At 40.0% G+C, this 22,310-nt stretch overlaps 1 protein-coding gene and 1 long non-coding RNA gene across 5 annotated transcripts in view; one reads left to right on the forward strand and one right to left on the reverse strand.

Annotated features, from left to right (window-relative positions):
- Window positions 1-21,576, reverse strand: part of LOC310903852 — a 38,324-nt gene extending 16,748 nt beyond the window's left edge. The window contains exons 1-3 of the long non-coding RNA XR_014587874.1: window positions 20,666-21,576; window positions 11,061-12,198; window positions 7,718-7,804 (exon numbers count right to left, since the gene is read on the reverse strand). This is a non-coding gene — a long non-coding RNA (uncharacterized lncRNA). The remainder of the gene's footprint in view (window positions 1-7,717; window positions 7,805-11,060; window positions 12,199-20,665) is intronic.
- LOC310903851 (uncharacterized protein) overlaps window positions 1-22,310 on the forward strand; it is a 209,100-nt gene that overhangs the window by 181,253 nt on the left and 5,537 nt on the right. For 2 of the 4 annotated variants that reach the window (XR_014587870.1, XM_083847827.1), the window contains 2 exons: window positions 13,290-13,497; window positions 14,382-16,335. The gene's annotated coding sequence lies outside the window, so the exon portion shown is untranslated. Of the gene's footprint in view, window positions 1-5,288; window positions 7,853-13,289; window positions 13,498-14,381; window positions 16,336-19,375; window positions 19,468-22,310 lie in introns of those variants that run through there. The other 2 variants (XR_014587873.1, XR_014587872.1) reach the window with 2 other exon arrangements.

Here is a 22,310-nt window from a genome sequence, read left to right on the forward strand (position 1 = left end):
CTAAGCACAAAAACTGAAAAATTCATCCTCTCAAAAGAACTTCAGGGTAGGTATTCAAAGAGTTAATGTCAATGAAGATTCAAATTAGACATCAGGTAAAGGTCTCTGGAAGTGTAGATGGATACAACTTCTTAGGGAAGCTGTGGAATGCCTATTACTGTCTTAATTAAAATAAAATCTCCCACAAAACACAGTCATCATTAAAGCTAAAAGCAAAGACCATGGAGATTTGACTTGTTGCTGAGGATGCACCAGAGGACTTCTCACAGCTTCCGTTTCTGCTTTCTGGGTGAAATCTGGAACTGGTGCTGCGCTCCTCTCAGTTGGATAGAGCGTACAGATCTGTGTGTTGGTACTGATTTGTCTTACTACCTAAACTATGTTCTATAAAATTATATTTCTGTGGCCTGCTCTTTCACGGGTGTATTTCTTGACTATTCCCTGATGTAATAAGCAGTCATTCAAAATACCAGTGGGACTGGCCTCTCCCAAGACACCCGCTACAGATTGTTCCCTAACTACTGATTTATACTATTTTAATGTCACAAAGACTCCTGTGTTTTGACGTGGAAATTTTTATCACTCTAAAAATGAATTACAGTATTCCTCCAATCATAAAATGACATTATGAAAGCAGCTCTTTTGCTGATGTGGTGACTATAGAGTTGCTTGACATTATTCTGGTAACGCAATTTGACTAGATATATTTTTTGGCATCTAGGAAACAACGACAGTGATAGAAACTGATGGACCCAGTGTCAGAAAAACAAAAAGCCAAAACCCACACAAACTGACTGCAGGAGGACACCCAGCACATTAATAGGTGGATTGTGAAAAATCCCATTTCCAAAGGGCAAAGTCAATAAAGAGAGGAAGAAAAGAGAGAAGAAAAAAAAAAAAAAAACAGTAAAGACAAACCAAGACTTATATTTCTTTCTTATAAAACTAACAAAGAGATAGTGAGGGGAATTTTAAAATTGCGTAGATGTGGACTGAGGAAGGAAGAGGGAGTTTTAACCAGAATAGTTGACATTCGATATTCATGTTTGTATGTCTGCCTTAGCCTTCCAATATAATTGTATTCATAATGTGGAGTGCCTCATTATTAAGCATCCTTTATCTTGTTCATACTTTTAGTCTTTTTCTTAACTTCCAACATAAACATGTTCCAGAATACTGTGAACAAAATGCCATCCTCAGGAGGACTAGTATTTGTAGACATATTTTGTTGTGGACGTTTCTTTGCAGAAGACAGGGCCTTTTCTCACTTTCCTCAAGGGCCTTTGTAAATATTTCTGTTTTCATGTTTATAAAGTGCATTTATATATAATCTCCCAGATCTCTGAGATTTAAAATTAAAAAAAAATATTTTGGGAATCAGCTATACGCAAAAACTTCCATATATTTTGTCCACTCTGAAGCGAGCATTTGTACATATCAAAGATTGGTTGCTTTTCCCTGTCATTGAGTGATAATATGTCATAGGTAAGAGATTTGTGACAGTGCTTAAGGCAGAACTGTGATAAGTAACGCAGTGCCAAGACTTCAGTATTAGCACAGTCAACAAACTCCTCCAAGTAAATGATAACATTTACATATTTTGCCACCTGCTGACATCATGTTTCCATTTGTACTGACTCCAGAATCAGACTACATCTAAACCGAGTCAGAAAGACTTCATTATTCTGATGGTTTTGAGCAGTCTGGGAAGTCCCTGAGCAGCAGATTTTGGAAGCTGGGAGATTGGTGTGGCTAATATGTTCTTATTGTTCTGTTATAGCCTTTTGTAGTCATCTAACTGTGGACCACTATTGTATGTAGAATACATATTGGAAAGATGGACCTTTGGCCTTCTCCAGAATAGCCATTCCTATTGTTCTATGAAAAAACCACCTACAAACAAAACCCAATCAGTCATCCAAAGTCATCAATAACAAGAAGCAATCTTGTTAGCAAAATGATCTTGAAAGAAAACAAACATGCAATAATAATAATAATTAAAAAAAACTGAAAATCAAGCAAAAGGAAAAAAGTTTCTGTCAAAGTGACTTGGCTCAATTTTCCTTAGTTCTTGGCTAGAACATTTCCATTGATAGAGTTGCTAAGTGCATTCTATTTACAAATATAAACACTTGATTTTGATCAGCAAAAATGCATCAGCACACTTGAACAGTGTCAATGATGACATAATTACACTCACAATTTCCTCTCTGTAATGATTTTTAAATGTCAGCAGTCATTTTTTGTCTAATTGTAGCCTGCATGTCAGCACTTCCTCTTAAAACAGCATGTTTCTCTCTGCTGGAATTTCACACCTCTCCACTCACTCACTCGCTTCACCAGTGAAGATAATGAAGATGATATAGAGCTGCAGGATATTTTCACTCCTGTGCTGCTTTACCATTTAACATCAAGGAGGCAGAATAAAGTTTCTTTTGTTGTAGTGTGTGTGTGTGTGGTTTTTTTTTTTGTTTTTTTTTTTTTTTAAAGTGCAGAGTTTGATCATTTAGGCTGTAAATAATTATTTGATTTGAATGAACAAATCAAGTCTTCATTTCTCTGGCCCCCTGCTGGTGCTGTGCTAATAACCTGTTTAAAAGCATGGGCTTGTGATAAAAATATTCTCATGCATCTATGTTGTAACCTTATTCACTGGAGGAGAAGGCTTATCCTGTAACGCCAAACAGTTTCTTGATCAGTTCAGTGTTTGACGTGGTGGGAAGCCAGATGACGCTTTCTCTGCAAAGGCAGCATGTTTAGTGATGTTATTGCTAATATCTCGTGCAATGGCCTAGAAAGTGACTTATGAAATGCTATTTTGCATGGTGCCAGGCCTCCAGAGCCCACAGCATAACAAATAGGTGCATCTGGAGTTCATTTCAGTGCCCTCTTCCTCTTTCCATAGATCACAGACTGCATCATCAGGTTTATGGAAGTGTATCACTTGTGCAATGAACTGGAAGACCTGCACTGAGGTTAGCAGCACACATTTTCCACTCATCTGAACATAAACTGAAGTTGGAAATGGGGGCCAAAGAGGCCTCCCTCAATCCAATTTGCTTGCGACTCCATGTCTCTGATGATGCTTAACTCTAGGGCTGATTTATTATCAAAATAAATGAAGAGCCACAAAGAATGTATACAGTGAGATCAAATTAAGAAATAATGTTGAGATGTCTGATAAAAAAGAATACTATCGAATACTTCTAATTAAACACGCTGGCAACCCTGTTTGTCTGTCTCAATGGGTCCCAAAAGATGAATAAATAAATAACGTGGTGTTGGGGGTGAGGCAGTCTGAAGGCCATGATAACTCATATATTATGTGTCCTCTGTGACATTAGCACCACAGATGTGATGCATATATGTACTCATAACTGTGTATGTGCCCATAGGTACATGGGAGATTGTGTGTATATTCATACGAACAAATGCTAAACTAGTTCTCTAATTTTTTGTTAATTATGCTGCAATTTGTATCGTACACTTTAGTTTTTCCTTTTTGATTAAAATGGCTCCTCAGAAATTTCCTGTTGGACAGGAAAAGGGTTTTTTAACAATCAAGCCCTACCTGCTTCTGTGAAGTATACATGAGTAGAATCTGAAAGCAGGTGCTTTTGGGTCACCCCACTGCAGACGGATGTCCTCAAGGACAATTTCATTAAGGAGCAAAGCAAACCAAAGATGCTAACAACCCAACAATCAAGAGGAAAATAAACCTAATTCTTTGAGCACTTCCAGGAGAATATGGGTACTGAAGCCAGAGGAAGACCTGCTATGGGGAACACAATGGGTGACACTAGCTTGCTTATGTCTATCTTTGAGAGAAAAGGAGCGAGTCAAGAACTGGTAAGACTGAAAGCAAAAAGATTATGTGAGAGATGGACCTAGAAAGCAGGGACAGTGATCTCGAACTTTCCCCTTAGCCTTTCCCTTCCCATTTTATTCTGGAGAGAAAAGGAGGAGATAAGACTAACTTAAATTGTGCGTAATACACTCATAGGGATGTTGGCTATACCAAATCTTTACCACTAAGTTTACTTTTCCTATGAGCAGACTGCATTTCTATGCACTGCACTATAAAAAAGAGCAACGTGTCTTTTCCCAATTGCTCAGCAAAAGCTAAATTGAGAAAAGGAAGGAAAGAGCCTTTCAGGAGTCTTTGGCAGTTCCTGGTGGTTTGTTGGAAGCAGTGAAAAGGATTTTCTTTAGGTAAAGAGGCTACTTTGAAGAGCAAGGACATCCGTTTCTATAGAACTGCAAAAAGTAGTTATACACATCCTTCTGATTCTTTAGGCACTTGTGCAGAAGACAATGCAAACACTACACAGAGTTACCAGAGCTAATTCTTGATTACCTTTGTTAGGTGTTTTGGACTTTATTGCTGCGGTTCAGTGTTTTTGGTTTGAACCTCAGGCTTTTTAATGACTTATAAAACCATAGAATCATAGAACAGCTTGGGTTAGAAGGGACCCTCAACATTTAAAAGGAAATTTGGAAAAGGAAAGGGGAAATGGAGTTTTCCATTTCAATGGATCAAAACTATTTGGTTATTTCATGGTACACATAGGAATCGAGTTTATATTTTACATTACAGACTTAAGCATTCTTATATTTTCAAACAAATAAGTAATGATGCTGAGAGTCTATCATATTGTTCATTTAGTGGCTAATGGTGGTAAGGTCAGCCTGCAGGAGTACAGAAACAGTTCCCATACCAACTGAAATAGGTTTATGGCTTTTCAAAATAAGACTGTTACAGCCTGTGCTGTTTGGCAGATTATGCATGATTCAGTCACTGCATACAGGGCATTGGCTTCTTGCTGCATCTGAAGGTGCTTGACATCTCATAAATTCATGCCAAAAGTATTTCAAGTTGGCCTCTCAGAAAATGATGCACATTACATTAGAGCCCACATCTGAAAACTTCAGTTGATATGCTTCATATGAACTTGAATTGAACCTCAACCTTAGAAAACAGGGCATGCTAAAGCATAAAGACAGCTGAATGGTAACCATGACAACAGGCCATCCAAAAACCATATGTGTAGCCAACATTTATATATACCAGGCAGGATAACACATTATTTTGTGCACTTATTAATATCAGTTCATGCTGTTTGCATTATTTTTCACCAGCAAAACCATAAGTTATGCAGGTGTTTTCAGCTAACCTATTAATTTACCTTTAATTTACCTTTTAATTTACCCCCCCTCCCCCCCGATCTGAAATGCTAAAGCTACAGGTGCAATGCCAAGGGCTGAATATTGATGACCTGGCCATCTTGGGTTGTATCAGGGTAAGGCTTGTGGTAGCTCTACAATTCATCTGTCATTTTTTCTTTTGACATCACATTGCTTTTCTACTTCTTATGTATTTACTTTACAGTATAGACACAGTATTATTTATTTGGAGACCTAATGAAATGCAATTACAATGTTCTTCTTTCCCCTCACAGAACTAGGTTGTGTATAGTTCAGGTACTATTGGAGTCACTATGGCGAGAGGGAGCGAGAGAGAGAGAGAGTTTTTGTTTGTTTTTTAATATATATAAAAATGCAGTACAGGAAAGACATCTTAATCCTTTAACTACCTGACATATATCTTTGGGATCAGCCACTTCTGTTATATATCACATATGCGAGAGAGATAGTTAAGTCAGCTGCAACAGTGCAAAATCTCTGCTTTTGTGCATATCATTCTTAGCTCACCTGGTACACTACCTAGTTGCACACTCTATTAAAAGCTTCCCTCACTGGATCTGTGGTCATAGCATTTAATCCACTCTTTGTTTTGTGACCTAGACCCACCTTGCATCTGTCCTGACCTTGGTAGCAGTGCTTGCAGTCTCAGAATAGTGATTTTAAGTGAGACTTACCCATCCTGCAGGGAGAAACCTTAAATGTTATCTGGTCTTTAATTTGATTTGACTTCCCCTGTCTAGAGGACGTGGTTGGCTTTTCCCAGACTACAACCTGCGTGTAAGGTAACATCTAAGCAGTAGGGATAAAAAAGAGTGCCAATATCTGACTATACATTGCTGCTTGATTTAGCAGCTTGTTGTATAGATGCCATTATAACAAATTGCATAATATTTTAAAGAGACCTGCAAAACTTGAGCTGGTGCAGCTCTCCTGTTTTTAAACACACGCTTCTATTTCTTGTCTTTTCAAAATAGCGAGAGACAAAAAGGAAACTTTCGTTGTTTATTCCCGTTGCTTATTCCAGGTTATGTACAGGTTAAGTTGGATTACTTCTCAGATGATGGACTGACAAATAGATGAGAGTTGTTGGGTGTATCAGTGACAGCTGAAACGATAGTGGCACCTGCCTTTTATTGATTTTTTTCCTATCTAAATTATCTCTTCCTTAGTGTTTGAAACCCTTTCCTACCAGGGGGAAAGCAGGAATAGAAAACCCTGTAAATTTTATCATCTTCATTTAGATGTACATCCCCCGCTCCTTTCTTCATCTTGTACTTATTGCATGAATGGTACTATAAAGTTACCATAAGCGAGAGCTAAGGACACAACTACACATCGTTAATTGTCCTAGTACTGAGACATTCAAGAGCCAGTGACACCCTGCAGGCTTTCATAGACAGAAGACTCATGGCACGAGCAATAATGACCTGTCAAGCTGTCCTCTTGCTGTGACCCTTCCTCTGTCTGTTCAGTCCATGCACTGGCCTTGAGCTCTCTCAGGACACATGCTATTGCAATGGCAACAGTTTGCAGCTGCTGCTGGCACCAGTGATCCTGCCATCAGCTTCTGTAACTGAAGGCTATTCAAGCCACTGAGCAGAATTTTAGCCTGGAATTGGTCCTGGCATAATAACTGTTTGGACGTCACCACCACATTGAAATTGCATGAGACTTTTTTGTTTGTTTGTTTGTTTTAATCTATCTAATGCCATCATGCTCCTTCCATCTTACATGCAGTTGGCCTAAGAAAACTTGATATTAAATGCAGTGTTAGCTGGAATTTGTGTTGCAGTAATGCTGTAAAATCTTGAGAGGAACAGGGTATTTATAAACAGCAGAACACGCTAAGACACCCTGTCTCCTCCCAACCAAGACAATGCCTCCACACCACACAGAACAAAGCTAAACAGTTCCCAGCTCCACTGTGAAGGTATCACCATGTCAGTGTGGCGCTGTGCCTGTGCTGGCCTTGGCATGGTGCCCCACTGATATGATATGAGCCACACTGGCTGGTTTAGTGCAAAACCCAAGCTACCTGTAGCAAGATTTAAATTCTTATTTGTAGAGAAAAGGGAGAAGACAGGTTCCCTGTCTTACAGTCTTTTGTGAAAAGTTTCTGCTTGCCCAAATACTTAGGGTCTTTAGGAGAAAAGAAACAAACTGACTGATTTCTCCTGTAAATTGGGAAAACACACCCTTTACTGCTGCAGAGGTTCCCAAATGAAGCACAGCTGGATGGCTTCCAGTTAAGCCTTAGTACAGTAGTTGGCTAGGGAACAAGGATGCCCTGGCAACCACGCATTACCAAGGATGCTGCATAATCTTTAGCAAACTGTTGTGTGCTAAGCCTGAGGGTGGAGGAGGGGGTTGTATCTGCTTCCCAGTGATTTACGTAGGAGCTGCTGCAGAGGAGCAGGTGAGCACTCTCCATGGATGGAGAGAATGGTGTAGTGATGGAGCTTTAGATGTTTAAGGCTAAAGGGCTTTGAAAAAAAATAGCAGGTGTACTTACTCTTTCTTGTATCTGCTTGAAGCTACAAAACACAGCAATGGTCTTCACCGTCATGGGATGGAAGATCTAAGGGAAGGTCACAGGCTCCTTTTGAGAAAAACAAAATTAAAGCTTATGAAGGGAAAGGGAGAAAATGTAAGTTATGAAAGGTAACTGCTTTAGACTGCACTAACATCTGTTTGAGCTATGATTTAGTTTCGCAACCTTCAACTCTTCCTTTGTGCAAGTGTGTATCAGTACACTGGTAGTAAAGCACTAGTCGTATGTTTAACATGGGTGCTGGTGGTTTTTGTTGCTCTCCTATGAGCCATATCAGGTGACTGCTTAGATCCTGAGGAAGCAAGGTAGGCTCTCTTCATACAACTGCTACACCGCTTTTGATGACAGCCCCCCCCCCCCCCCCCCCCCCCCCCCCCCAGGCTAAAGCTCTCCAGGAGATGTCACTCTTTAATTCTTTCATACACATAAACTACTGATGGAAGGCAATAGGGGTCAGACCATTGTCTTAAATAAACTGCAGCATACCAGTGGTGCCTGCAACCCTAAGAGCTGAGGCCTTGTAAGTGTGTTTGTTAATTTTGCCTGCTAATGACAGCCCAAAAACTACAGCAGCCCTTTGTGAGGTTCACACGAGGTCTGTTGGCTTCCAACACCCTACATATGCATTTAGCTGGAGGTTCCTCTTCCAAACCTTTGTGTGATAGGAACAGTGCCTGCTAAGGGGCGATGTGATACCATCACAAGAGACTCTAGTTCACTGGGCAGTAGAATAAACTCTGGGGCAGATCTCATATATTTCACAAAGATGGTGTAAATATTATTTCATCACATTAGTTAATATTTATGGAATATTTTAAATTCTCAGAGGAATCATTATAAAGTTGCTACGGACATTGTGATTGCTATAATGACTGACAGGAAAAAGATAGTATTCTATTCTCTACATAAAAGCTAATACTGTTTTGTTTCTTCTCTTAAGAGTACTTATGTGCTTTATAAAATTCATTTTGTATTTTTCCTTGTGTGCTCTGATCTCTAGAAACTTTATAATGGTCTTAAACATTGATGTTTGGAGGTTTTTTTTTACAGTCTTCTTTTCACAGAGACTTCTATGGAGGGTTTGCTAATGGTATGCACATTTGTTTGAATTAAACCCTTTAATGCTAGGGGAGGAGATCAGTTTGACATGGAATTCAACTGCTGTTGTTTTTTTAAGGAGAAAAGAACTGGTGGATTTAAGAGTGTTTAAGTATATCTGGTTGACTGAACTGTTTCCTCAAGGAAGTATTCATTCAGTCAATGTTCTCAAGGGTTAAGAAAACAGAAACCCATAGTTTTAGTGAGTTGTTGTTATGTACGTTGCCAAGGGAACTGTAGCTGGAATGTTTAAATGTGTTGTTCCTCCCTAAACCCACAGGAGTGGAGTTTGAGTGTCTTGGTGTGCTCTAATCCTTGCAATTAGCTTCTATGTGGCGGGGGGCTCACGTGGCTGAATCAGACCAAATACTTGTTAGTTAGTGGCACTAGGTAACATTCCCACCATTCTGGATGGATCATACTCATTAGCTATGTGAATCACAATCTAAAGCAGAAAATGAAGAATATTAAAAGCCTCTCTTAATGCCTCTCCCTGGACACCATAGACTTCTTTTAGTAATGCACATTATAGAAATTAATGATCTCCAAGGAACACTCCTTAAGACTTAGGTAAGAGAAATCATGAGGTTAATCAATTGATCTTGACACAGGTCTTTAGTATTTATATTGTCTTACCTCAAATGCAACTTTACTTAGGTTCACTGATATATATTTGGAGGAAGTTCTGTCAAAAATGATTTTTAACAGAGGAAGCAAATTTTAGCCTTGTTTCCATTTTAATGGTTAGTCTCATGTACTGCCAACAGCACTGTCTGCAAACAATCTAATCAAACTCCCCTCATTGCCAAATCAATAACTGTAAGAAAAATCTGTATCTGAATCTATCTGTAGAGTTCTACTGTGGCTTGGGTCCTTCAGGAAAGTGGGAAAAATCACAAGGTCCAAACACTTTTCCAAAACCTTCCAGTGTATCATCACTCTCAAATATTGTTCCTCAACTGCCACCATGCTTTTTCATGAGAGGCCAGCAGCATCTAGCTGAGCCAAACCTAGCTGAGTGGCACTAAACCCCTGGTTGAGTCAGACTTTTTTCAAAGCAGAAACTGATCCACACTTTGGTTTATGTATTTCTTCTGGTATGCAGTAGGATCTGCATTCAGGGAAATGCTTTTAGTTCTCTATTTGGACTTCCCTGTGTGACTCAACATACGATTTTTCATACTGTCCTAGATAAATCTTAACATAATTTGAGCCATTTCTCATTCCAATGGACATGGAAAACAAAGACTATTTCCTCCTTTGCAGCTGCCATTTAAAAGCCCTGTCTTTTTCCTTCCATAGGCTGAGCAATGCTTTTCCAAATCATGTTTTTTAAACAGCTGATCATAGAACAGAATCATAGAATCATTAAGATTGGAAAAGACCTCCAAGATAATCTGATCCAACCATCCCTCTACCACCACTATCACCCACTAAACCATGTCCCTAAGTACCATGTCCAACCATTCCTTAAATACCCCTGATGACTCTTATTGCCTCCTATGGCTCCTAAGCAGGATCTGCATCTTGAGCTGTGGCTCCTGAGACAGAATTAAAGTCTCTGTCTTGTCAGTGCTGAGGCAGATTACAAATGGAATAGAAGTTCTGTGTATACATCCTACTATGACACTTCATTTTTTTTTTTTATTCCTGCCTCAGTACGAAACCGTTGACCAACAGGCTTTCTTTCTGCATCCAGATAAAACCAGTATCTTTCAGTATGTCCTGGGGTCCCTTCACCCTCCAGTTGTCTAAGCTGGGTGTCATCTGAACTGCAGAACAAGGAGAAAGACTGATTCACACTTGTATCTTTCACAGATCCATGTTCTCAAAACATCCTTCAAGTTCTAACATTCATAAAAAGCAGAAAAACAGACCCATATGATCAGTGATAGTAAAATCCAGGGGAGAGAATTCAGGGCTTTTGTCAACGGTCGGAGGCCAAGGGCCCTATGTCTGCTCTGGTCAGAACAAGTTGGCAGGGCTGCAGCTAACTTGGGCATTCTGACAGCTCACGTTTCCCAGCCTCAGTGCTGGCATCATATGCGTGAGACTTCCTGATGAGCATGATGGTTTGAAATAGAACAAAGAAATAAAGGCCAGATCCTGATCCATTTCTGTGGCTCTTTTACTCCATGTCTTTTGATACTGTGAGGCAAAAAAGGGGATCTCAATAAACATTTTTTTTTTTGGTTTATTCTCTTACCTACATTCGTGCTTCACGAAGCCTCCACGCAGTTTATTTTGACCAGGCGTTTCTGCACACTTCTGAAAGCACAACTTAGGGCTGGACTGAGGTGCGTTGGCAAGAGCCAAACATGGCTTGCCTGCACTCTGCTTGGCTCAGGTTTGTACTTCATCGCTCAGATTTATCTGCGTTTTTGTATAAAATAGTCCTTTAGCAGTTTCCTTAGATAGCTGAAGTCTTCTAAACTGAACTCACACCAAAATCTCTGATATGAGCTCAGTCTCCTTTGTAAAAGGCAACCTCTAAAATGTGGAGGGAAATTGTAACCAAAGCTCTGCACTCAGAAGAGTTAATCCTGCAATGGGTGCTAAACTCCAGAGCCCTAATGATGCATGGGGCGCTCCTTATGTTTTTTTGTTTATTACCATTAGCAGCCACAAGGTATTGGATAAGCAAAAATCTGCCTTTTTCCTTTTATTAGATGCAGGAAACTCTTTTGTTTTGGCAGTGCTTCTATTTGTCATTCACAAAGTTTGTTTTTCTCTTGAGTTTTTTGGGAGCTTTTTATTTCCTGTCAGAGTGTGGAGGAGAAAGCTGTTCTCGTCTGTAAGTTATGCGCCCCTTACAGTGCCCCTTAGTTACACAGCACAAGGAAAAGAGAAACAGAATCCATGGCATCGTGCAGAAATGCTGCACTATATTGTTTGCCCTGGTTAAACATTCCCAGAAAGGGAATAATACAACACTGTGGAGCTCTTGAATGTCTTTTGACCATTGTGCTGCAGAGGATGCAGGCGTTCAGGGTTAAACTGAAAGAGGGTTGGATTCTGGGCAAATCTGATTTCAGATCTGAGCACCACAGATTAGATTTATTTCCCATTTGTAACAGTACAACAGTGTCTTCTCCATACCTGAAAAAGGTGTCATCTGTAGCCTAGAAAAGCGATACTCAGCTGCCACGAGAGAGCTTCAGTTTGGTTTAGCTGTGTGCCCCAAACTTCCCCCACTTTTCTTAATCTTTGTCAAAACAACCTGATGTATGCCTGCAAAATAATGCTGAAAGTTTTGCATGTACAGTTTTGTTTTGATTTTCTTTTTGTAGTATGCAATTCTGTCATGTTCCCTTTGTGCTCCAGATACTCAGTGAGATGTCAAACTGGAAAAAAAAAAAAATCAATAATTTAGTCACATTTTGCAGAACCTCTAAGAGGAAAGGTTTGCATTTTTGGCTCAAGTTTGGGATGGCCTCATTTTGTTCTCAGCACCCATCTTTGATTCACTTTATCTTGCTGTTGTGGTTTAACCCGGCTGGCAGCTAAACACCACACAGCCGTTCGCTCACCCTCCCCCCTCCCTCTCTGGGATGGGGGGAGAGAAACGGGAAAGTGAAGCCTGTGAGTTGAGATAAAGACGGTTTATTAAGACAGGAAAATAATAATAACAATAATAATAATAATAGTGATAATGGTAATAGTATTAACAATAATAATGTGTAAGAAAACAAGTGATGCACAATGCAATTGCTCACCACCCGCTGACCGATGCCCAGCCTATTCCCGAGCAGCCGGCCCCCCCACCCCGGCCAGCCACCCCTATATATTGTTTAGCATGACGTCAGATGGTATGGAATACCCCTTTGGCCAGTTTGGGTCAGCTGTCCTGGGTCTGTCCCCTCCCAGCTCCTGCTGCACCCCCAGCCTGCTCGCTGGCAGGACAGAGCGAGAAGCCGAAAAGTCCTTGGCCTGGTGTAAACACTGCTCTGCAACAATTAAAACATCAGCATGTTATCAGCGCTCTTCTCATCCTAATCCAAAACATAGCACCCTACCAGCTACTATGAGCTACTTAACTCTGTCCTAACTGGAACCAGGACACTTGCTCTAAAATGTGTTGGTGAGGGAAGCTGAGCCTTGAATCTAGTGAGCTCCTTACAGCTGCAGGGGTTTTCTGAATTATATCTCAGTGCATTCAGAGCCAGTGGTCCCTAATCTAACAACAGAATGGATCAAACCACTGGATCAAAATAGCAGCGTACATGAAATTTGAAAGTGCATCTGCATTTTATGACTTGTGTCAGCTGCTTTTTCTTTGCTGGCAGTATTTGAGTCTTCCTTGTTCCTATGCATATGCTTTAACGCCTCACCTTCAAGATCAAACACTTTATCTGCTTATATTTATGCTTCTCTGTAAAGTATCATGCAGTATTTAAAGTTGCAAGGACCTTTCAAACTAACATGTTTATCACAGGCAAAGTCCACACAAAATGCTGGATGGCAGATTGCATTTTGGCTGTGCATTAAATCATCTGCAACTGGGAGACAACAGGATTTTAACAGCGTAAACAAGAAAAAAAAAACACAACACTGAGAGCACACGTTGCTGTTAACACGGTAGCAGAGAATATGTTTCTACAGGAAAGTGAGCATCGGTTAAGCGAAAAGCCCTTTTCTGATTAGTAAGTAATCTTACTGTAAACTAAGAATTATGGTTTATCTGCTGTTCTGCCAATTAATAACTTACTTGCTGTTATGTTCTATTAATTAGTTATCAGAAATACAATGAATCAAACCTTTCAGCACACTCAGCTGTTGGGGATGGAGGTATACATCCTCCTTTTCTGCAGCTATGTAGAACAACAACAACAACCGAGCCCATGGCCTTTGGTTAGCCTCTGCATTTTTACACTAGGATTTGTTCGGTTGACATAAAATGGTAGCTCAGGCATTCCGAGCCATCACTACAGGGGGCCTCTGCAGGGGAAAACACAGCCCCTAAACACGCTCCACAGAGCCCCCCTAACCAGGTTCAAAGAATGCAGCTCTAAGCACCGCTCAGAAGAAATCCCCACCAACTTTTACAGAGGCCACCCTCTGCTCACAAAACCTAGTCCCTTCCCTGCAGGCATTCGGGATCCTTTGAAATGGAAAATTTATGCTGTACTGAAATAATTCATACTATAATAAACAACCAGTGCCATCACTCTGCTGGTATTCGGAGTGCAATTAAACCTGAACCTCATGTGAGTACAGCATTTGGGGCGGGGAGGTGGCGGGGAGGGGGGTATGGGCAGCTCACCCCCAAGCATTTTTTCCTATGGGAGCAGGTTTACTGCTTTCCTTCCCCTCCCTCTCCTTTCAATGAGATCCCTTTCCCCCTCCCCACATTTACACAGGGCACAGGGGCTTGTGGGTGATTATATAACTTATAGGTCAATTTGTTGTTTGGGCAGAAGTGCCGCAAGAATGTGGTATGTTGGCCGAAGCTGTTTGTTTGCTTAAGTTCTCAGAGTTCAATGAGGTCATTTTCTCATCTTCCCTGTGTTCTCTGTATTTTCCACAGACCTGCCAGCCTCAAACAACACCCTCTTTCTTCGCATTAGAAATGGAAACACGTCCTCTGCAGGAATTTTCCACTTAATAGCTCCTGCTTTCCTACCGGGGGCCTCAGTGCACCACCACTGCAATGCTGTATTTCTTTCCACTGCAGTTTGACATTTTGCAGCCAGAACAACGAGCGGCATTCACTCCATCCTGATTTTTGAAAAACGTATCTCTATAGGCACACAGAGAGCACCCAGTGCAGTAATCACCGGGGGAAAATGGCAAAGGTATTTAAACATCATTACAGGTCACCAAGGATGTGACATTGTCTCAGAATACTGATCTGTTACACAGACTCTTTTGCTTACCCCCCATTCCTCCCCCCTTCAACCCTTTCACATACACACACAGACACCAAAGCCTCTGCCCTGCTCTCCCATTGCGAGCCAGGCTCACGTTCTACGCTTGACTGTAATTGTTTTCCTTTGTGAATTATTTCCTTTGCATAATATTTGCAAACTGTATACTAGGTCCTGATATCGTGATGAGCAGAAATGCAGATTGCAGCTAATCTCAGCAGTAAACAAGGAGGCTGCTTTAAAATGCGCCGAGTGACCTGTCAGAAGGCAGAAGCATTTGCAAACTGTTTACTGCTGAGATGCAATGATGTGGTCTGAAATGCAGCAGCCTAAAGATTGGAGCAAAATGGGATCTCAGAGGCTCGGTCAAGCACAACCTGTAATGTTTTCTTTTTACCATTATTATTATTTTCAAGCTAGAGCTTTATTATAAATTATTAAGAGCTAATTTCCAAAAATCCCTTTGCTGTGTCTGGGAACTATTTTTATGTTCCTTTACAGGAAGAGAAATGCATGAGGGTAAACATTGTTTATTGGTAGAGAGAAGGTTTCCCCTGTCTGCACAGTGGTAGAGTCTCAGACAGCAAGGTCCCAGTAGGTCAGACTGGCACACTGAATTGCGTATCAAATGAAAGTGGTATTCAGGAGAAAGGGTGGAAAGAGGAAGAGGGGTGTTAGTAAGGAGGTTGTTCAAGCCAGGAGGGTGGGCCACAGAAAAACAACAAGGAAAAAAATGGGATTGATGATTTGCGGGACACCTAGGGTATTTCTTTCAGGGGGTATTACTTCCACTTTTAACCAGGAACAAGAGCTGGTAGAAAAAAAAGCGGCAGGAGCTGACAGCTTTGTACTGATCAAAGGGACATAGCATTGAATGCCTGCCTTTGCTAGCTATTTATTAGAAAGAGAGAGGGCTCCTTTGCCATTCTACTTGGGAGAGAAGGGATTAAAGATCAAAAAAAGAAAGGAACTGGCCTGACTTCTTTGTTCAGAAAATATTTCTCTCTTTTTTTCCTTTGTGTGCGTGTGTGTGTGTGTGTGTGTGCATGTGTGCGCTATGCTGTCCACTATAAGAGAAAAACACCCTTTCTTTTCATGGTGTTGCTGCCTTTATTTTCTCAACGAGCAAAATTTCTGGTGATGAATATTTCCAGCAGCATCTTTTACTTTCTTTCTTTTTTTTTTTAATGTAAAGAAGGCCCCTTTTGGGAAACTTAGTTAACTGTCTTTTAGCCTGATTAACCTAGGAAATAAAGTTTAAATGCACTGCTGGGATTCTATTAGGAGCCTCACTTCACACAGATAACAGCAAAAGGTGTTAAAATGCACTTCACTGGTGCAAGTGATCTCATGTTGTAAAAATGATTATCCCCGGCAGAACAGGGAAGGATTAAGGGGCCATGTCTACATCTGGGAAACTCTGTAAGTGTTTTATTAGCATTAATACATGTATTGATCACACACACACACGTGCACACACACACACACACAAACAAAAAGCCTGTCGGGATGATGGCAAATGGCATAGTGCATTAAACCTATTTGTAAGTCAGTGAAATGTGATCATCTTTATTCCTAGAATTGCAATAAAGCTGTTAAGCAGTTTCAATGAAATTGGGAAACGCCTGCTTTTATGATTGTGGATCATCGTGGATTACCTGTCATGTACAAAGAAAGAGTGTTACCTAAATAAGACTCTCTCATTCCAGAGCCTTTGAAGAAGTGTGGGGTAAATTTGGTGTTCTAGCTCTAAATCAATTGAACTACACTTCACGTGAGTCTGATCAGAGAGACCCAACTGCTCTTTTATATCCTCCAAACATTTCTGTTACATAGACCAGGAATAGTTGCTGCTTCCTAGTGCAAGCACAAGTGAGACTAGACAACTGTGCAAGCATGGTTGAGGTAGACACTGATAAAAATAAATGCTGTTGACCAGACAAGTGAATAACTCAGCAGTTGAACAGAACAGAACAGACAGAGTAGTTGGAAGGGACCTACAAAGATCACCTAGTCCAACTGCCTCACCACTGCAGGGCTGACCAGAAGTTAACGCATGTTATTGAGGGCATTATCCAAATGCTTCTTGCACATGACAGGCATGGGCTATCAACTGCCTTTCTAGGAAGCCTGCTGTGGTGTTTGACCACCCTCAGGGTAAAGATTTTCCTGATGTCTAGGCTGAACCTCCCCGGCACAGCTTTGTGCAGTTCCGTTGCATCCTGTTGAACTTAGTTGAATACTAAATTCTGTTTCAGCTTCAGAGCAACCACAAGTATCAAAATGAAACATAGCTAAATATGCATGATTTTAATGCAAGGCTTTTTATACTCTCTACTACCAAAGTTAGGCTAGCAAATCAAATACAAAGTGAAAATCATCGGTGTCCTTTTTGATCTACAGCCTTCAGCACTACCCAAACAAATCAAAGTCATTCAGTGGAAATTAGGAATGCAAATCTTGAAAAAAAAAGTGTTCTCATATCTGTGCTGTACTCTTCTTTCAACTAGGCTATGTTCATTGACAATCGCCATACTAGCATAGCATATAAGACAGTCTAGGTAAAAACTACTTTAGCATCATGATAGATGTTATAGTGAGACAAATTATTGACTTTATTGCTAAAAATATTGTAGTTACACATGTTCAAATCTTGTCAAGCAGTTGCCTCTTTCATTCCTGTATTAAAGATTTCTTTCAGTGGATATTTGGAATATTGTATATGTCTATCACCACAGCAGTGACTTTTGTTATTTTGCTCATCAAAATGTCACCTGTCTATCAAGAAATCTAGGATAAGTAGGAGTGGGAAACTTCGTTGAGTCATGCACAGGATCTTTTTCTGCCAACAGATGTATTACAAGAGGCACTTACATTGATGTGGAATAGCAACAGAAGTTATCTTTCCTGCAAAATTAAAGGAATTAACAGTTGCCTCAAAAGGACATTTTAGAAATTGCTCCAGAACATTAAGGGAGGGCTGGGAGGACTATTAAACCAGTCCTCCCTGACAATACAGGATTGTTCCTATTGCAACTAGTATTTGCAAAGGACTTTGAAGATGAAGAGGACTCTGAAAGTGTTCAGCATTTTAAGTCCTACAGCATTTTGAGCCTGCTTAGCACTTGGTAGCCCTAAAAGCCTGAAGAAAAACTTAGCTGAGGGCTTAATAAGTAGCCAGGTGACAAAAGAGACAGGAAATAGGGATGCTAGATAAGTGGAAAGCAAATTCTAAACAGGGAGGCAAAGATGTAATCGAAAAGCCAAGCCTACAAAAATATGGTGAGGTTTTCAGAAATTACACCATTATGACAAATGATCAACACTGTTTCAAATATACTGTATTTCTCCACCCATCCCTGAGTAGATCTTAAGTACCCTTCACCGCCTTGGAGTCTGATTTCATGCCAAAATGTCTGTGTTACTAGTTTTGCAAGTGCTACCACTAATTGAAACCACATAATGTTACAGTTCTGAAATAAGGCAGGCAGGGCATCCCTGCTGAAAAGCTACCCAGCAGGACAAACCCTTTGTTCTCTTTTAAAATGAACTAATTCAAGGGAAATGTTGTCTAAATCATTATAACTAAACGTATGCAGAATTTCCTCCATACCATCCCCCCACCTATAATTTTCCTTGTTAGCTATCAAAGGACTTCACTTCTCTTGTAAACTGCAAAAATGGTTTTAATATGCACACTTGTCATTTCTAGGTGTATAAATTTTGCTTTTGCAGGGATCTTACATGGCACATATTGTGATCACCTGTGGGTAAAGTGGTTAATTAGAAGAGTCCAAGTCCCGTTTCATTTCATTTATACCAGAGTAATTTAAACTAGGAAAATGATCACAGCCACACGCAGTAATTTAACTCCCTCCTTTCAAGGCTGTTTTAGTAATTATATTTTCACTGAATGTGTTCAGGAAGCTTTTACACTGCTTATTTTCCTCAATCAAGTAGGCTTGCTCCCTTCCCAGCTCCCTTCCACCCTGGCTGTCTGTCGTTCTGAGTAGTGTTAGCTTCATGCCTTTGAGAAACAGAAAGATGCAGCTGTCATTATCTTGTTGATTATAAAATCTACAACAGGCAGAAAGAGTTAGGAAGGTGGGGGGGGTTGTATGATTTCTATTAAGAAAAGAGGCAGTACCCTCATCCTTCCAGCAGTACTTCCATTTGACCTGAAAGGAAAGGGTAACAGACAGACATCTATTATCAGGGCTTGGATGTCCAAGTGGATCAGAGCAATGTGTATGCATAAACATCACTTGACACCTGGTTTGGAAACCTCAAAAACCATCTTCAGCTCATTATGGGGAATAACACATCATATAATTTCATTCTAAGCCTCCTCATGGTTAATAGCAATCATTTAGCTACATACATGAACACTAGTGGAATGGGTAATATGGCTATGGCCCAGACCTGAAGTGTCCCAGTCAAAGTATGTTCCTGGTCACAGTGGATGGAAAAATTGATGATAGCATGTATCTGGTAACTTGCAAATAACCTGCTCATTTGTAGCTTCGTAGTGAAGGCCTTGCCCACTGTGTGCTCTTTTAAAATCTGTCCTTTTGGACCCTGACTTCAAGATTTAGGAGGACTTTCTGGGATGGAACTACTTACAGAACCATATTTTTGTTTTCTCTCTAAACAGACACTAGGAAAAACATGTTTGTGGTAATATTAAGATTCCCGGAATAGATTGTACAGTTTTTCAGTTGAAATTGCAACGTATTAGACAAATAGGTAAGCACTTCCTTTTCAGTACTCTAAAATGTCTGGCCTTTACTGATGCTATTAATATTTCCAGTTAACCATGTTCTCATCACACATGCATTACTTAAAAATCAAATAATCTCATAAATTTCTGCATATTTCTGTATGTCTCCTACAGATTATACACCCAAAAATCAAACTTGTAACATTTATTCATGTTGGAAAATATTTTTGTATGTGTGTTTTCTTGACTAAAAATTCTTATTTAATGTGCCAAATAATTTGGTACTTATGAAAAATTCTTTCCTGAACATTGGTTATCTCCTTCGTGGGGAAACACAAATCTCAACAGTGACATCACTTGTAATTTAGACAGCTGGTGGCGATCTAATTATTTATTTTCTGAGCCCATGGCCTTTGGAGACACAGATTTCCAGTCACTGATTAGTCTCCAAGTAGTGGGAAACCTTTGTGAAATATGGGACTTTGGAGGAGGCGGGAGGGATTTTCTTTAAAACAAGAAAAATGTCTGTGGATTTTGTTTGAAGCTACAATGTGTGATTAATGATTCTCTATTCATTGGAAAATTGTAAATCTCATTAAGTTAAATGAAAGTACACCAGTGTAAAATGCAGCCTAACTGAAAAAAAGAATTAGGCTTAGGAAATCCAAGAATCAACCTTTTTTTCTGAGCAGTGAAAACCAAACTGTACTGTAGAGGTATTAATCTCAAATTTCAAGGAAGAAGCCAGATATTTTGTTACTTTCTCTCTGCTATACAAAAGACAGGTCCTGAGCTTTTCCAAGGGTTGCACATTGCTTGTCTGGTCTAATGGGTGAGTTATCAAAATGCAAGATTTATGACAGCTGTCAAGGAATTAATGAACAGAATTATGAAGGCTGAGGAAGTCTTTGCAAATCCCCCAAATAGAAAGAAATCTCTGCTTGAATCATCTTTGTAGTGAATTGGTATGGCATCTGCTGCTATGAGTCTAAAAGCAGAATGAATAGACAAAGAGGTTCAGATGCACAAGCTATGCTTAATCACCAGATAGTAACAAATAGGAACTCCTCAACAACCCTCTGTGAAATCAGGCTCAAATTAGCTACACATTCAAGTTTTAGAGCAACAATTTCCTCACTTCTATTTATGGGAAAACTGTAGTATTTATACCAGCCACAGAACTTCCTGCATCACATGACATGGATGATTTTCTAATTGACTCACCCTCTATATTGCTTCATGCATGGTCCCTTCGGAGCTTTTTTCACTGTCGAACTCAATGAAGACAATGTAAAGCACTTCTCAAGGGCACCTCCTGGCTAACTTTTGGGAGTGAAGAACAGAAAAATTAGCAGAACATTTCCTGATGCCCAAAATAAGTGTTTTCACTTTGAGACTTCATGTATTAACCTGAGATATATCTAACTGCTTACTGTGTTTTCACTGTGAACAGTGACAGAAGGGCTGCACAAAAGTTTGATTTTTACATAGTATTTTTCATACTGAAGTTATCCCAGTAGACATAGGCAAGTAATGTGTGTTGACAGAAGCTGTTAAGTGTGCTTACTGGATAAGCAGAATAGAGCAGTCATGTTGTGGTTAATAGTAATTTACATAAAGCTCCACACAATGAGAACTTGTTTGAATGGGAGAGTAGTTAAAACTTGGCCAGGGACTCAAAGGATATCAGTATGTCCATCATTTTTTTCTCTTCCTTTCTTTCCTCCCTCACCAAAAATCTTTAGATCTTAAACTGAGTGAGTAGCAACCTGAATTTTGCTTTTCATCTCCTCCTTAACTTGCCTTTTTCTCATTCAACCAGGCATAAAATAGTGCACTTTGCTGCATAAAGGGTGAAATGTTGCAGGAGTGGATTTCAAAGGCATTAGATGCCTAAACATGTAGTTAGGAGTGCAGCAGGAATTGTCAAAGGTGAAGGCAGAAGGTAGTCAATGGGAATTAGGAGCCCTCCTGCTTTTTTAGCTGCCCACGTGACTTCAAAGAAATACAACCCAAAACATCCTCTTGAGGATCACTGGCCCAACAGCCAGTTCTACAGGAGCTGGGCTGAATCGTTTCAGTTAAATTAAGAGGAAACTAGAATAGTAGTTGGAAGCAGTAGATCTTCTATTTCAGAAGAGGTATTGGGCCCATTGGAGTTTACATTGCTTACTGCAGAACAAGATGGATCTCTGGCACTCATGGTAGAAGCCCTCAAGCACATCTCAGCAAGGTTGCCAATGAGGTCCCCAGTTAATGTGATAGTGATGCATATTTAAATCTAGGTATTAATAAAAATGAAGTTAGGTTCAAAACAAAACAAAACCAAACCAAACCTCAGACCAGCAACAATTAGTCTATTAACAAATAATGCTCTGTGAGTTGCTGTCTGAACTATCTCTGCCAAATAGTTTGAGGTTAATTAACGCTATGATATGCGTCTCTTCTGATAAAGCTATTCAATTTTGGATGGAGCTCTACAGTAGCCATTGAGAAAAAAAGCATTTGGACACTTACCCAGGGTGTGGAGCAGCTAAGTGCCTGTCTCCTTATCAGCATAAACACCAACAGTCGGTCACTTGACAGAGTCCTGACCATAGGGCCTGCAGCTCAGAATCACACATAGGCTCAGAGTTAAAAGTTTCTCTGAAGGGAAAAGGCTCAAACGAAGTTCTCTTACAGCGTGGGTGAGTGATCTGGACATTTCTGTTTTTTTCACTGCTGGGAAAGAAGGGAACTTTTCCCAATTTCTTGCATGTATAAATCATGCCTGCTCTCATTTCCAGTATTTGTATGTAAACAATCACAAACATAATACAAATTGATGCCTGGAAGGGAAAGAATATGTTTTTTAGATGACTGAGTGAAA

Source organism: Anser anser (genome assembly GCF_964211835.1).
Source record: "Anser anser genome assembly, chromosome: 9".
In the NCBI taxonomy this organism is placed as follows: Eukaryota; Metazoa; Chordata; class Aves; order Anseriformes; family Anatidae; genus Anser; species Anser anser.